This window comes from Zingiber officinale, chromosome 1B (assembly GCF_018446385.1).
Source record: "Zingiber officinale cultivar Zhangliang chromosome 1B, Zo_v1.1, whole genome shotgun sequence".
In the NCBI taxonomy this organism is placed as follows: domain Eukaryota; kingdom Viridiplantae; phylum Streptophyta; class Magnoliopsida; order Zingiberales; family Zingiberaceae; genus Zingiber; species Zingiber officinale.
The window spans coordinates 126,951,461-126,968,281 of record NC_055986.1 but is presented as its reverse complement, the minus strand read 5'-3'; positions in this window follow the sequence as shown (position 1 = coordinate 126,968,281).

The following is a 16,821-nucleotide window of genomic DNA, read 5'->3' as shown; positions in this document are numbered from 1 at the left end:
CAGGAGTCGGGGTTCCGACGCTCATTGAACAGGATCGCAAGGCCGAACGGATGTCACGCTCGGCCAAAGACATAAGGTAGCATACTGCTAACAGTCTCCACAGAGCACGTTATCAAGAATCTCCCAAGTAGACCACTATATATGACCGGCCGGACGTAAGGCGAATGCTGGCCGGTCGGACCCCAGGCAGGGAGTAAGGAGAAAAGGATAAGGGACATCTTCTGACAGCGGACATGCTCTATAATTCGACCATACTCCAAATCTTACGACCAGGGGTTCCGCTGTCCCATCGAAGACGTGCGTGGACTGTGACAGTATGGTGACAGGTAAGCTCACTGACAGGCCTTTACTTGGGTATGGGCTGAGGACACATGTATACCTCGGTATGTGTGCACCCGCTTCTCCACAGCCCTATATAAAGGCTCTCATCCTTCGACGGAGGTACGCATTCTACGATTCTTGGAGCTACTTTCTTGTTGAGCTTTGCCTGACTTGAGCGTCGGAGGGTCGCCGCCGGGAACCCCCTCCCGGCCCGACTTCTGTGCAGGTTCGCCGGAGGACCGTACGACCGGTCGGAGATCCACGTCATTGACTCGGGGAGCGTCACGTGCCCAGCGTCCGTTGATTCATCTTTCGGACAGGATCAATTTGGCGCCGTCTGTGGGAACGCTCCTGCATCCGATTGAAAACAATGGACGAAGCTGGACGACCACACTCGGTGATGCTCTCCACAGAGGAGCTCGATGCTTTGATCGAGACTAGGGTCGCCAAGCTCATGGAACAGAGACAAAAGTCACAAGCCGAGCGGGCGGAGCAGCAAGCGACATCAGCATCAGGCGGCCGAGCGGAAGCACCGCAGGCCACCTTTGCCTTCCATCGGGCCCTATTCCGCACCCCTGAAGCAGCAGCAACTAATCGAGATCGGGGATCTTCTTCGGATGAAATGCCAAGACGAGACGACAAAAAAGGGAAAGCCCCCCCGAACGGACTCATCGCCCGAGCGGATCAATCGCCAATTTTCAAAGGCTATTCTACGGGACCCTCTGCCCAAGCACTATGTGCCTCCGACGATCGGCGAATACAATGGAACCACTGATCCGGATGATCATTTGGGTAAGTTTGATAACACGGCAACCCTGCATCAATACACAGATGGGGTGAAGTGTCGGGTTTTCCTCACCACCCTCTCTGGATCGGCTCAACGGTGGTTTCAGAGACTGCCGAACGGATCTATCTCAAGTTTCAAAGACTTCCGAACGGCTTTCCTCCACCACTTCGCAAGCAGTCGGCGCTATCAAAAAACCAGTGTTAGTCTGTTTTCCATCAAACAGGAAGCCCGCGAATCGCTCCGAGCCTACATCTAGCGGTTCAACAAAGTGGCCATGGATATTCCAACGGCCACCTCGGAGACCATGATGAATGCGTTCACACAAGGCCTCGTGGATGGGGATTTCTTCCGATCACTCATTCGGAAGCCGCCCCGAGACTACGACCACATGCTACACCGGGCCAACGAATACATCAACGTGGAAGAAGCCCAAGCGGCCCGGAAAAAAGAAACTCCAACCGAGCGAGCTCCCCCTGCCGAGCGAAAGCAGCACGCCGCTCATCAGCCACCCAGAGGACCGAGGGCCGAACCAATCCGCTCCCCCCATGCTAGGTCCCACGTGCAAGAGGTAGCTGCCGCTCGATCCAAGCCAAAGAAGAAATGGATCCCAATGTTCTGCTCCTTCCACCGGACGGATACGCACAACACAAGAGATTGTCGAAGTCTTCCCTTGATCGCTCAGCCCGTTCCCCGGAGTGGCGGTCGTCAATCGCCATCAGCCGACAGGCGACAGAGGCCTCGTGAAGTCGATCGGGCGCAAGTTGACAGGCGACAACAACAGACTCCCGAGCGGCATCGCTCTCCGAGGCGGGAGAATCTCCGGATGTCTAGAGAACGGCCCCGACCGTCCACTCGGGAAGAATAAAATAGAAGTAATACTTCTCGAGGCGAGATCAACATTATTGCTAGCGGGCCAACCGGAGGCGACTCTAACCGAGCAAGGAAGGCGAGCGTCCGGCAACTCCAGATCCATGCGGTCGGCTGCAGCCAAATCAGTTTCGGGCCCAGGGACTTGGAAGGAGCTGAAGTCCCCCACGACGACGCTCTTCTCATCAAAGCGGTAATAGCCAATTACACTATTCATCACATTTTTATCGACACAGGAAGCTCGGTCAATATCATATTCAAAAAGGCATTCGATCAACTGCAAATTGATCGAGCCGAGCTGCTGCCCATGACAACCCCCCTTTACGGGTTTACGGGCAATGAAGCTCAGCCGGTCGGACAGATCCGGCTGGCCATATCGCTGGGAGAGGAGCCGCTCAGAAGGACGCGTACTGCAAACTTCGTCGTGGTGGATTCTCCATCGGCATACAATGTCATATTGGGGCGACTGGCTCTTAGTGAATTCCGAGCGGCCGTTTCCACCTTCCACCAGAAGATCAAGTTCCCCGTTGAGGACAAAGTAGGAGAAGTACGAGGGGATCAACTGGTAGCTCGGCGATGTTACGTCGAGATGGTCCGAGCAGAAGCCAATGACGCTCGGAAGATGCCCCGGATCGAGGTGAACGCTATCACTGAAAAGCCACCCTCTTTGATTTATGAAGAAAAAGAGGAAGTGCAAATTCACCCGACCCGATCGGAGGCCACGACATTCATCGCGTCCGATCTGGAGGCAAACCAGAAGGAGGAAGTGATCCAATGCCTCCAGAGAAACCATGATGTCTTCGTCTGGGCGACGCATGAGCTGCCCGGAATTTCACCAAGTATAGCGCAGCATGAGCTCCATGTCCGACCGGATGCTCGGCCGGTGAAGCAGAGAAAGAGGGATTTCAGCGCCGAACAGAATGCCATCATCCGAGCGAAAGACCGTCGAGCTCCGACGTTAAATATCGAGAGACGAGTCGGCGTCTATAAATCATCCGAGCGGAAGACCGTCGAGCTCCGACGTTAAATATCGAGAGACGAGCCGGCGTCTATAAATCATCCGAGCGGAAGACCGTCGAGCTCTGACGTTAAATATCGAGAGACGAGCCGGCGTCTATAAATCATCCGAGCGGAAGACCGTCGAGCTCCGACGTTAAATATCGAGAGACGAGCCGGCGTCTATAAATCATCCGAGCGGAAGATCGTCGAGCTCCGACGTTAAATATCGAGAGACGAGCCGGCGTCTATAAATCATCCGAGCGGAAGACCGTCGAGCTCCGACGTTAAAAATCGAGAGACGAGCCGGCGCCTATAAACCCTCCGAGCGGAAGACCGTCGAGCTCCGACGTTAAATATCGAGAGACGAGCCGGCGTCTATAAATCATCCGAGCGGAATACCGTCGAGCTCCAACGTTAAATATAGAGAGACGAGTCGGCGTCTATAAATAATCCGAACGGAATACCGTCGAGCTCCGACGTTAAATATCGAGAGACGAGCCGGCGTTTATAAATCATTCGAGCGGAAGACCGTCGAACTCTGACGTTAAATATCGAGAGACGAGCCGGCGTCTATAAATCATCCGAGCGGAAGACCGTCGAGCTCCGACGTTAAATATCGAGAGACGAGCCGGCGTCTATAAATCATCCGAGCGGAAGACCGTCGAGCTCCAACGTTAAATATCGAGAGACGAGCCGGCGTCTATAAATCATCCGAGCGGATGAGGGCAATAAAAAGGATGCGAGTGTCCAAGGGACTCGTCGTCAATATTATTCGACCGTCTCTGCGTTTCGCTCGGCTCAGTACCCAAAGGTACTTCATCAGCATCTAGCGAATGATCTCTGCTATCAAAGCGGAATGTTACGTATCCGGAGTATTACATATTTAGCCGAGCGGAAGGGTCACGCCAATTACTTTGTAAAAATCCCTTTCGGATACTAAAGGTGCGATAATAGATGAGCGGACAACACACATCGACTAGCAAAAGGACAAAGTACGCGAAAGGAAAGCATTGCATTAAAAATAAAACTTTAGGCCGAGCAGCCTAAGTACAAAAAAGGATCATTTTTGGCCGAGCGGTCGAGTTACATACAAAAATATCTACTCTATATAATCGTAAAGATCCTTGGGAATGTTGTCCAGGAGCGCCACTTGATCGCCGGCCGGAATAGTAGTGGACTCCGGAAGAAGACCCTTAGACTTCAGATACGTAGTGGTGGCGGTCTTAGCTAAGTCGAAGGCTGTGTACATCCGCTCGCAGATTTTCTCCGAGAATTCAGGCGAGCGGATGTAACCCTGTCTTAGGGCAGCGACCCGACTTGGCTCGGCCTCTTGATACTCTTTGAAGGCCGCCTAAGAGGCGGTGAGAGCCTCCTTAGTATTTTGAAGCTCCTCCTTCTGCTTGTCTGCGTCGGCCGAGCGGCCCGCCTTCTCTCTATCGAGCTGCTCCATCAGCTCCTTTACCTTCTACTCCAGGCCTCGAGCCTCCACGTTCTTCTTCTCCAAGTCGGAAATGGCCATGTTTTTTCGAGTGGTGGCCAAGGTTATTTTTGTGTCGAGCGACTTGACTTGTCGCTCGGACTCGGCCAAGGCATGGGCCTGATCGGCCGTCTTTTTCTGCTCAGCCGCCAACAAATCTTGAGCTTTCTTCAGCTCCTTTTGTAGCTCAGAATAGGAGGGGCCTTTAGAGCCGGACGGACCGACGGTCGCCTTCAGTTGCCTTAGTTCTTCATCTACCAAGGCCAGGCGGTTGGAGACAGCAATCTCCTCCACCCATCTCTGACAAAAGAAATAAGAAGTTGTTATTGGCCGATCGGAAGGAATGCACACAAGACTCCGAGAGAAAATAAACTTACCCCCATGGCCTGCTACATATGGCTATTGGCCAAATTTCTGAGGGGGATGAGCGCGACGCGTGCCCGAGCGTCGGCTCACATCTCAGCTAGTGGGCCCTTCAAAGTGATGGTATGCTGGGGCGTTGTTGGTTGGTCGGCCTCTGGCAGCAGTTCTTCAGTTGGAAGATGAAGAGTGACTCGTATGGTGCGGCCATGACCTGGGGTCGTCCGACCGGCATCCGGAAGAGGATCAGAGGCCGGCGCCGAAAATTGAGAGTGGATGGTTGAACGCCTGACTGGTTGAGTGGGCGGAAGGGTGCTGACCGGAATAGCCTCAATAGGGGCCTCCGGCTCGTCCCATTCCGAAGGAGTCCGATCGGACGAAATGGCTTCGATCTCCGGAGCCTTTCCGCGAGCACTTGTAGTGGCTCGGGCGGAAGGTTGAACAGCTGATGTGGCTGAGCGGACGAGAGTCTCCACTCGACGTCTTTTCGGAAGAGGCTGCTCTGCCTCCGGAGCTGAGCCATCACCCCGAGCGGAAGGCTCTTGGCTGATGGTTGCTCCAGCCGCTGGTTCTGGGAGAGAAGCCTGAGTGGCCGACTCCCCGGCATGTGTCCCGCTCTCTTCTTCATTTGAGCCGACCGGCTGGATCCCGAGCGTCTCCATTTCCTTTGTTGCCGCGGCTTCGAGCGCCGCCGCTTTTCTCTTCAAAACGCTGGCCATTACCGACTCCATGACGATGTCCGCTGCATAGGAAAGAAGAGAAATCAGTTAGCAATCAAAGTATATGCCCAAGTTAAGTTCTTACCGAAGCTGCTCGGAAGGGGAGTCCGCATGGGACTCAGACCGAAGATGTACATCACTCCTTCATGAAGAAGCTTATTGATGTCGAGTCGTAGACCGACTAGCATATTTGCAGCATGGAGGTAGTCCGGTCGGGTCTTGAATTTCTTCAGCTCAGGAGTGGGGGTTAGGTCGACCTGCCACTTGGTCCGGAAATTGGCCTGCTCGGGCATACGGATATAGAAAAAATACTCCTTCCAATGTTTATTGGAAGAAGGCAGTTTGTTAAAGAAGACTAGGCCGAGCCGAGCTTGGAACATGAAGGTGCCCGGCTCGGACTGCTTGGGGTAATAGAAATAAAAAAAGACGTCCGGTCGGAGGGGGATGTTGTGGATTTTGAACAAAACAACAACCCCGCAGAGAAGGCGAAAAGTGTTGGGTACTAGACTGCCGAGCGGAACACCGAAAAAGTTACAAACATCTATAATGAAAGGATGTACAGGGAAACGCGGACCAGCGGTAAACTGGTCGCGGAAGACACAGAAGGCTCCGCGCGGCGGCCTGTGTGGCCGAGCGGAGGGACCGGCTAAAAGAAGTTCAAAATCACCAGGGATGTCAAAATTGTCTGTCAGAACATCAAAATCACGCTGGTCGAATCGGGACTGCATGGTGGTGTACCATGGGCCGAGAGACTGGTCTTCAGGATGAGAAGAACTAGCCATGATCCGAGCGGAAGAAAGCAAAAAGGCAGAAAGGTAGAAGAAAGACGGCCGCAAGCGAAAAGAGGCCCCAAGGATTGAAATTGGGGAAAGAAATGCGGAGCAAACACCGGAAACAAGGAAGAAAAGATATAGAACCTTACTGCGAGGAAAAGGATCAAGGAAGAGGCGCCGGAGAGCGTCGGAGAGCAGGAATGGAATCGCCGGAGCACCGAAACACCGGGGACGAAGGTAGAAGTCGCGAAAGCAAATGAGGGGAATAGGGGAGAACGAAGATTTTATATGGCGGAGGCCGAGCGGCCTCCACCGTTGGATCCAGGTCACGGGAATCAAAGCGCACATCGCGTCGTCCATTTCGAACCGCCTCGATCCAATCACAGCACCACGCCGCCGCCGTACGATGACGACAGTACGCCACGTGGCGTTCAGCCATTCGAGGCATTTAATGAGTGCATGCTCAGCCTTAATGTCGAAGATTGGCGTAGATTACGAGGAGATTCGAGGAAGGTTGCTGTTGACTAACCTAACGGCCATCCCTGCGGAAAGCCGAGCAGAGGAGGAGTGCCTGAAGGCGCCGCCCGGTTAGGCTAGCAGTCCAGTCAGTCGGACTAATCACCTCCTTCGACTAGACTTGAAGGGGAGGCAAGTGATCCGGCGGTAAGAACAGGGGACCCCCGTTCTGGGGAGTCAACGCCACGTGGAAGTCAAAGGGCCAAGTGGCCGACCGGAGAAGGGTAGACTGACCGCCCGGCCGGCCGACCGGTGTCTGACTGATGGCAAAAGGAGCCCCGGTAGGAGTCGGGGTTCCGACGCTCATTGAACAGGATCGCAAGGCCAAACGGATGTCACGCTCGGCCAAAGACATAAGGTAGCATACTGCTAACAGTCTCCACAGAGCACGTTATCAAGAATCTCCCAAGTAGACCACTATATATGACCGGCCGGAAGTAAGGCGAATGCTGGCCGGTCGGACCCCAGGCAGGGAGTAAGGAGAAAAGGACAAGGGACATCTTCTGACAGCGGGCATGCTCTATAATTCGACCATACTCCAAATCTTATGACCAGGGGTTCCGCTGTCCCATCGAAGATGTGCGTGGACTGTGGTAGTATGGTGGCAGGTAAGCTCACTGACAGGCCTTTACTTGGGTATGGGCTGAGGACACGTGTACACCTCGGTATGTGTGCACCCGCTTCTCCACAGCCCTATATAAAGGCTCTCATCCTTCGACGGAGGTACGCATTCTACGATTCTTGGTGCCACTTTCTTGTTGAGCTTTGCCTGACTTGAGCGTCGGAGGGTCGCCGCCGGGAACCCCCGCTCGGCCCGACTTCTGTGCAGGTTCACCGGAGGACCGTACGACCGATCGCAGATCCACGTCATTGACTCGGGGAGCGCCACGTGTCCAGCGTCCGTTGATTCAGCTTTCGGACAGGATCAATCATGATATATCATATCATAAATAAAAGAGCATCATGTCATATAAATCATAAGAGCATATCATATCATAACTTATTATATCATGCAAGATGTCTTTTAAAACATGTGTCATGTCATGTGCAAGATGTCTTAAAACATATCATATAATACTTAAATATAATATCAACATGAGGGTCCGGCTTGTACCACATACATACATAAATGCGCGCAATCCCTAGGACAGGGTAGCTAGCCCCGAACCTACTAGGGAACTAGGTCCGTACTACGACTGTCGACCTAGGGGCGTACTAAGGAGTCCATCCCTTTTTACTAGACCCGTTCATAGTCCGTCGGCCTAGGGGCGCTTATGGAACTCACCCTTGGTACAAGCCATACAAAGTAAAATAACATGTCATAGTTACTTATCATATCATGAAGAGTGCTCTTAGTCCCAACTAATAGGGAAGCAACTCTTAGGTCTTTACTTGTCATATCATAAAGAGTGCTCTTAGTCCCACTTCATAGGGAAGCAACTCTTAGGACTTTACTTATCATATCATAAAGAGTGCTCTTAGTCCCACTTAATAGGGAAGCAACTCTTAGGCCCTTACTTATCATGTCATAAAGCATGCATACTTGAGCATATAGCACATCATAAGAGTCATCATAATACATGGTTCATAAGCATACATGAATGAGCATATTACTTGTCATATCATAAAGCATGCATACTTGAGCCTAAAACACATCATAAGAGTCATTATAATGCATGGTTCATAAGCACACATAAATGAGCATATAATACATCATAGGAACATAATCATGCATGGAAAATATTAACTAGCATCTCCTACTTCATATCATAGCATGTGAGACACATAGTAAAATCATAATTGGGTCTCTAACCCTAATTCCATGTAGTGGCCGAAAGTTTCAAGCCTAGATCTAGGTTACAAGCAATATAAAAGCATGTGAACCCTAAACTAATTTCATATCATAAATCATTAAGAACCTCATGAGCATATTTAGTTTAGGTTCTAAGCTTCCTAGGTCCTCGGTCTTGTTTGGCCGAAAGTTATCATGCCTAGTTCTAGGTTATAAACCACATACAAACATGTGAACCCTAAACCAATTTCATACCATAAATCATAAAGAACATTATGAGCACATTTAGTTTAGGTTCTAAGCTTCCTAGGCCTTTTAACTTAGTTGTGGCCGAAACTTTGGGGCATGAAACTAAGTTCCAAACAACATACAAGCATAAGAATATCAAGCTAACTTCATATCATATCATAAGGGAAATCATGAGCATGCTAGATTTAATTTTAAGCTTCCTTAGACCCTAAAACTCATCGTGGCCGAAACCATAGAGAGACATGTATCTAAATTTCAAGCAACATTCAAACATGATAACCCTAAGTTAGCTTTATATCATGCCATAAGGAGAGTCATGAGCATGTTAGACTAAGTTTTTAAGCTCTCCTAGGTCTTAAATCCCATCATGGACGAAACCCTAATTCCCTAAGGTGGCATGCATTTAGGTTCCAATTAACATACAAGTGTGCAAACATTAGGTACTCTTCATAACATATCATAAAGCAAGTTATGAGCATGGTAGACTAAATTTTTTAACCTCTCCTAGCCAATTATTTCTATCATGGCCGAAAACTTTATGAGCATGAATTTAAGTTTTAAGCAACCTACAAGCATAAGAACACTAAACTAATCTCTTATCATAGGGTACATATCATAAAGACATGGTGAGCATGTTTAGTTTAGGTCTTAAGCCTTCCTAGGTCTCTTATTTACACCTTGGCGGAAAGTTTAAGAACATGGATCTAAGTTTTAAGTAAGCATACAAGCATAAGATCATTAACTAACCTTCTATCCTAGGATACATGTCATAATAACATAGTGAGCATGCTTAGTTAGGTCTTAAACTTCTCTAAATCTTTTATTCATGTCTTGGTCGAAAGTTCAAGAAGTGACCTTAAGTTTTTAAGCATTCTAACCTCATGGAAAACACATAAACAACTTGTACCACAGGTGAGGGGATACTTACATCCTCTTGCTTGTTTTTCCTAAGGAAGATGGTACCCTTGTGAAGAGGAAGAAGAAAGCTTCCCCCTTCTTGTTCTTCCTTTTGTTTTCTCTTGTTTGTAAGGAGTAGGTCTTGAGAACTCCTTCTTGTGAGCTAGTTTCCTTAGGAAGGAAACCTTAGCTTGGATTTCGAAGATGAGAGATAGAGCTTTAAATCTCGGTGGAGGAGGAAGAAGGAGAAGAAAAGGAGGAGGAAGAAGAAGGAGGAGGAAGAATTAACCAAACTTTCTTTCCCTTCTCTTCTCTCATTCCTATTTATTCCCAATGAGGATGAAAAGTGTCCCAATTCATCCCCTTGCCTTCTCTATCTTCTCACTCTCTTCATTCCCACGAAAATAGCAAGAGAAGGAAGAAAAAGGCAACTTGTTCTTTGCTTGCTTCTTTTCTTAACCAAGAGAAAGAGGAGGAAAGTCACTTGTCTTTCTCTTGTTCCCTTATTTAATCATACTCTTTACCTTTATCTATAATTTCCATTCTTTTCTATTCATGTGTCATTCATGATTCTAGTGGTTATTATACACCAATTTAACTTTATCATTTGTGGGAGGTTCAAGGTTCAAACCTTAACTTCTCTTTCTTTTTATTTCTTTTTGGTTCTATTTCCATTTTCCTTTTATTCTAAAAGAAAAATACCCATAGGTATAGCTTATTATTTCGTGGGTGTTACACTTCTTTCCTCCATTAAGGTTGTATATAGTTTTCCATCGCAATTGCTCATTCACAGCCCGAGAAAGATTACACCTGTATAGTATTTAGATACGAGTAATTTTAATCTTTCTCAGTTAATTTTTGCCATTGTTATTGCTGGATGCTTAGCTGGTCTCTTCATATTAGGCACTTTGAATCTGAAGGTAGCTATATTCTTGACATTCAAGTTCATATTTAACTTAGCTGATGTTCTGTAAGGATAAGATATATGTATGTCCAATATCCAAAAGTAGCAATTGGTATCTACTAATGTATCTATATTATGTCTATGACTTGAAGTTATATCTATATCGGAATCACTTTTGTTTTATTCTGTTAATTGGAACAGTTTTTATTTATTTATCTATTGTCAAATATAATACGAGAGTGCCCAAAAATGGAAGAAAATAGAGTTGATGATCAAGAATTCATTCCCCAAGTTGCAGATGATCGAAAGCCAAAAATTAGAATGGAATTCTCATCTCTAGAGGATGCATATTCATTCTATAACAAATATGCACGAGAAGCCAGATTTAGTTCAAGGAATAGCACGAACAGGAAAAATAAAATGACAAATGAAGTGACGTGGAAACAAATTGTATGTTTTAAAGAAGGACATACAGATTTAATACGACACAATAAACATCCAAACCCTCATCATCTAATAAAGGAAAGAACACGTGGCACAGTTAGAACGGGTTGTAAAGCAAATATTGTATTTGTCAAGAAATAGACGGGACCGAATTTGGTTGTCTGTAACTTTATAGAAGCCCATAATCATCTGCTATCGACTCCATCAAAGGTGCATTTGCTACACTCACATCGTAGTGTTTCGGCAGCCAAAAAAGCATTGACAAAACATTTTTCAGAGGCCAATGTACCAACTTGTCAACAAATGTGTTTATTAGAGATAGAGTATGGAGGCCCTGAACATGTAGGTTGCACAGAAACTGATATTAGAAACTTTGAGAGAAATCTAAGGGAAGAACAAAAGGGTATTGATGTTGAAACCCTGATCGAGTTTTTTACATCTGAGCAAGAGAAGAATTCAGCTTTTTTTTTTACTACGAGATTGATTCAGATAACAGATTTAGTAGGTGCTTTTGGGTTGATCATGTATCAAGAAGAGCATACAGTGTATTTGGTGATGTAATTATATTTGATACGACTTATAACACAAATAAATATGGTTTGATTTTGGCACCATTTGTTGGAGTTAATCATCATCATCAAATAATTCTTTTTTATTGCAGGTTTCTTAGTGATGAGAAAACTGAGTCTTTTGTTTGGTTGCTTACAAAATTCTTAGAAGTCATGCCTAAAGGTGCACCAAACATTATCATCACTGCTCAGGATCCTGCTATGACAAAAGATATTGCACAGGTTTTCCTTCAAACAGTGCATCGATATTATTTGTGGCACATATTGAACAAATTCCCAGATAAATTGGATCCTTTGACTTTTCGAAACCACTATCACAACATAAAGAACGTCATTGTAAATTCTACAACACCTGATGATTTTGAGAAGACATGGGAAGAGACTATCAAGTATGCTAACTTAGAGAAGAATGATTGGTTATCCTTGATGTATGAATTGCGACACAGATGGGTCTCAGCATATTTTAGTCATGTATTTTCTGTAGGAATGTCAAGTAGCCAAAGATCTGAAGGTTCACATGAATTTTTCAATAAATATATCTCAAATAAGAACTCATTAATGGATTTTATCACACGTTTTAATAGAGCACTGAGATACCAAAGACACAATGAGTTAGTTGCGGATCATATTGATATGAACGAACATCCCAAGGTTAATACAACCTGACCAATGGAAACTCAAATGGTTAAGCTGTACACAAAAAAGAAATGGCTGGAGTTTCAAAGTGAAATGACCAAGAGTCATAGTTACTATGTGCAACAAACATTTACAGGAGTTGTCTCAGCGGTTTACCATGTGATAAAATTTCAAAGTTCTTCTTCCTCAAAATCAAGAGTGCTCACGCATAACAAATAAAGGGATTACATATCGTGTAGCTGTATGAAATTTGAGTTCGACGGCATTCCATGCGGACATATGTTAGCTTTTTTCGTATCAACCAAGTATTTTATTTGCCTGATACATATATACTAAAACGATGGACACAAGACGCAAAAGTTGGAGCAATATATGTTTTAGGGGAGCAAAACGTCATTGATGATCCAGATTCAGAAAGGTATTTGATGTCGAGGCACTCAAAGCTATCCTATAAAGCATCAGTATTAGTTGATGACGCATCTATGAGTAATGAGAAGCAACCTTCTTGGATGAACAATTCGATTGTATCTACCACAAAATGAAAGAGATGTCCATCAGTACTGTTAGAGTGTATACTAAAAGCCTAGTTTTTGTAAACATTTATTTTTGAAATAAAAGAATCACATTGGTCAAATGTCTACATTTTATTTGTTAAGTGTAGTTGTTCAATTAATTTATATTGTAGATAACATGGTGTGTGGTGTCACACGCAGAAGATCATGTTATCAGTTCTTTATAAATTATAAACAGTTGTTCACGACTAAGATGGAAAGAAACAAATCATTGGAATAGTCGTAGTGTAATTAGGTATTAGTTTATCTTGACTAATAAATTACACTAGTACACTCTAAGTGTATTGAGTAGGACCATTTTAGGTAAGTTCTTTTTATATTGACTTAATAAAAGAACTAGACCTTAGTTATTATTGAAGTGTGTGCTCTTAATCCTAATATAATAACAAGCATATATATTTAGTATTTATTTCTTTAACTTATCAAAGGGTGAGATTTAGCTTGATAAATCAATAGGCCCGATAAGTTGAGAAATGATATTACTTATAGTGTGTGTCGTTGATTATAAAAGGAAATTGTATCCTAGTAATCTAGGTTGAGAATGCCCCCAAGAGGAGCTCATAAGGATTGTCATGTTAAACCCTGCAGGTGGACTTAGTCCGACATGACAATGAGGTCGAGTGGTACTACTCTTGGAGCTAAATATTAATTAAGTGAGTTGTCAGTAACTTACTTAATTAGTGGGCATTCGTTATCTTAAACACAGGGAGACTAACACACTCATGATAAGAAGGAGTCCATAATGTAATTTGGGATTGGTGCAGTAATGCAATAATAACTCTCTAGTGGAATGAACTATTATTGATGAACTTGAGTTGTGTGTTCGGGGCGAACACGGGATACTCAAGCTCATCGGAAGGCCAAAACTAATTTATCCTCTAGGTCCCTGTCATAGCCTCATTAAAGCCTCAAGTCCACCCATATAAAGCCCTTTTTAGTGTCCAAGAAGAGATCGGCCCATGGCTTGGTGACCAAGCCAAAGGGGTCGGCCAATCTCCTTCACAAAGGGGTCGATTTTTTGCTTGGTGTCCAAGCAAAGAGGGGTCGGCCATAATAAATTCAAATAGGAGGGGTGTTTTGAATTTTTAAAATCTTCTCTTTGTAGAAAACTACAAGTTTTAAAAGAGAGTTTTTAAAATATAAAACTTTCCTTATTTGAATTAGGTCACATGGTTTTAAAAAAAATTTAAAAGTTTTGAAACTTTTCTTTTTTAACCATCCTCATGGTTTTAAGAAAAAAGGAAAAGAAGTTTTAAATTTAAAATTTTCTAACCATGTTAAAAAAGGAAATTTTAGAAGAGAAATTTTAAATTTTTAAAATATGGTTTTAATTTTTTAAAACTTTCCTTTTTTAACATTCACTTTAGGAAGTTGAAAGAGAGCTTGTAAAATTTTATAAGAGTTTTTTCTTTGCTTATAAAATTTTTACAAAGGATATTTCTTTCCTTTTATTGTGGTCGGCCACCCTTGCTTGGTGCCCAAGCAAGGGCCCAGCCAATCAAGTTAATTAATCCATGTTTGTTGATTAATTCAATCAAGAGGAAAGAAAAGAAAAAATAAAAGGGGAAAAGGAAAAACAAGAGGAAGATTTTAATTTTTGTAAAAGTCTTTCCTTATTTGCCTTGGGCAAGTAATATAAAAGAAGGGGAGAGGAGGCCTCATGAGATAACAATTCTTATTCTCTTGTTGGTGATCCTCTTGTGGCCAGCCCTCTCTCCCTCTCTTTTCCCTATGCTCTCTTTTGCTCCTTGGTGGTGGTGGTGGCCGAAACATAGAGAAGAAGGAGAAGCTCTTTGGGTGGTATTCATCTTGGAGGTTCGTCGCCCACACAACGTCCAAGGCGAGGCGAGGAATACGGCAGAAGATCTTGAGGTCATTAGCATACAAAAAGAAGGTATAACTAGTAATTTTCTTCCGCATAGTTATTTTTCTTTGTATGAATTCCAAACACAAGAGGCATTAGATTCTAGTTTTTCAGATTTGTTTCGAATTTGTGTTTTTGTTTTTCGAATTTGTGATTCGATTGTTCCTTTTGGTTAAACCTAGAGTTATATAAGGAAATTAAATATTAACTTTCCTTAAAAGGCTTTGTCTGGGCGGTGGTGGATGCTCTCATACACAAAAAGGTCATGTGTCTTACCATGCAGTCCTGAAAACCAATTTTAGAAATTAATATTTAATTGAATTTATAACATAGGTGGATTTGGATCAATAGTGTTAAGTTCCGCTTGCGATCCAAGTCTAACCCATTAAGAACAGATAAGTTAAATTTGGAATCAATAATGTTAAGTTATGTTTGTGATTCCTAATTTAACTTCTAAAGAACACAATAGGTTATTTAGGAAAGGTTCGACACTTGTACAAAATTTTTGTACAGTGGAACCGGTACGATCTTCCTAGGATTAACCAACAAGTACAACGTACAATGATAGAAGTAAAAAAAAGAAATCAATTGATGAGACCCTTGGTATTATTGATCCTTCTGTAGTAAGAACTAAGGGATGTGGGAAGAGATTAAAATCATCAAATGAAAAAATCAACATCAAATTCCAGGCTTTGTCGTGGATGCAGACATCGAGGAGTGTCACATGATAAGCGTAACTGTCCCAATTTGCAACAAGGGTATGTGTCGATTCAATTTTTCATTTTTATTATATTTTTTCTTGCAATTAAAAATTTATCTTATTATCTTTTGTATATGGCAATGTGTCAATTATCAGATCAAATGAAGATAATTCTCATATCAGTGTTGACGACACATATGAACTGGATTTGGGATCTATAGCTGGTACTATCAAAGTTTTAATTGGTTAAATTATAGTGATTTATTGTTTATTGAGAAAATGAAATTAATAAATTATCTTTATTGTTACAGGTTCTAATAACATGCGCTAGGATGTTGTAATTATCTATGGTTGGTATATCTATTTCCTTTGTTTGTATGTTTGATTGGTTTAGTGCATTTCTTGTATTGAGGTGTTTGTTATTTGGTTTAGTGCATTTGTTGTATGTATCAACAGTGATTAGAGAAACACAAGCTTTTGTTATGGAAATGGAAATGGTCTCCCTCCTTCTAAGGTATGTTTTTCCTACGGTTTAAGGTTAAACATTTCTATTCTTGCTGTATATATTTAACTTGACATGTGTTTTCTTTCAATGAATCCAGTGTTAGAGAAGATTTGCCTTGGCTTTGGTTTCAATTTGGCGTATTCCCTTTGCTCCAGTGTCAGAGAAGCTTTCAGTCAACTAGAATTAGCCAATAATTTTTTTAGTTTGATTATATTGTAATCGAGGAATTATGTTGTAATGTCAAATACTGGTTTAAATTTTATATGTTTCTGGACCCAATTGACCTATTATAGATGGATGGTTAGAATTTGTATCCATTGTGTTGTATGTCAGCAAACAATGTAAATATGAAGTTCATGGTTGCTGCCCAATTTATTTTCTAGCAGTGTGTTTGTTGGCTTTTGCATCTCTGTTATATGCACCTTCCCTTCTGGAAATTGCTTGTTAGCATCAGCACTTATAGTGACTAGATTGTGCCCAATGCTCACATTATAGTAGACATCAACTAACTAAAGCAAATATGACTGACAAGTTGCTGAACGAGCTTTATATTTCTGGAATAATGATCATATCGTGACCTTAATTGCCCATAAAAACAAAAGAAAAAATCGGAACAAATAATTAATTAATTTGAAACAAATCACACAAAGAAAAATGAGAATAAATCCATTTGGATCGATCACTGGATCGATCCAGCTCCTTTCTGTTCGAATGGAAAGGAGCTAGATCGATCCAGTGATCGATCTCCATATCCTGGATCGATCACTGGATCGATCCAGCTCATTTCCATCCGAACAGAAAGGAGTTGGATCAATCCAGTGATTGATCCAAGAATCACTAGATCGATCCAGATGCCCTGATTGGTTGGAC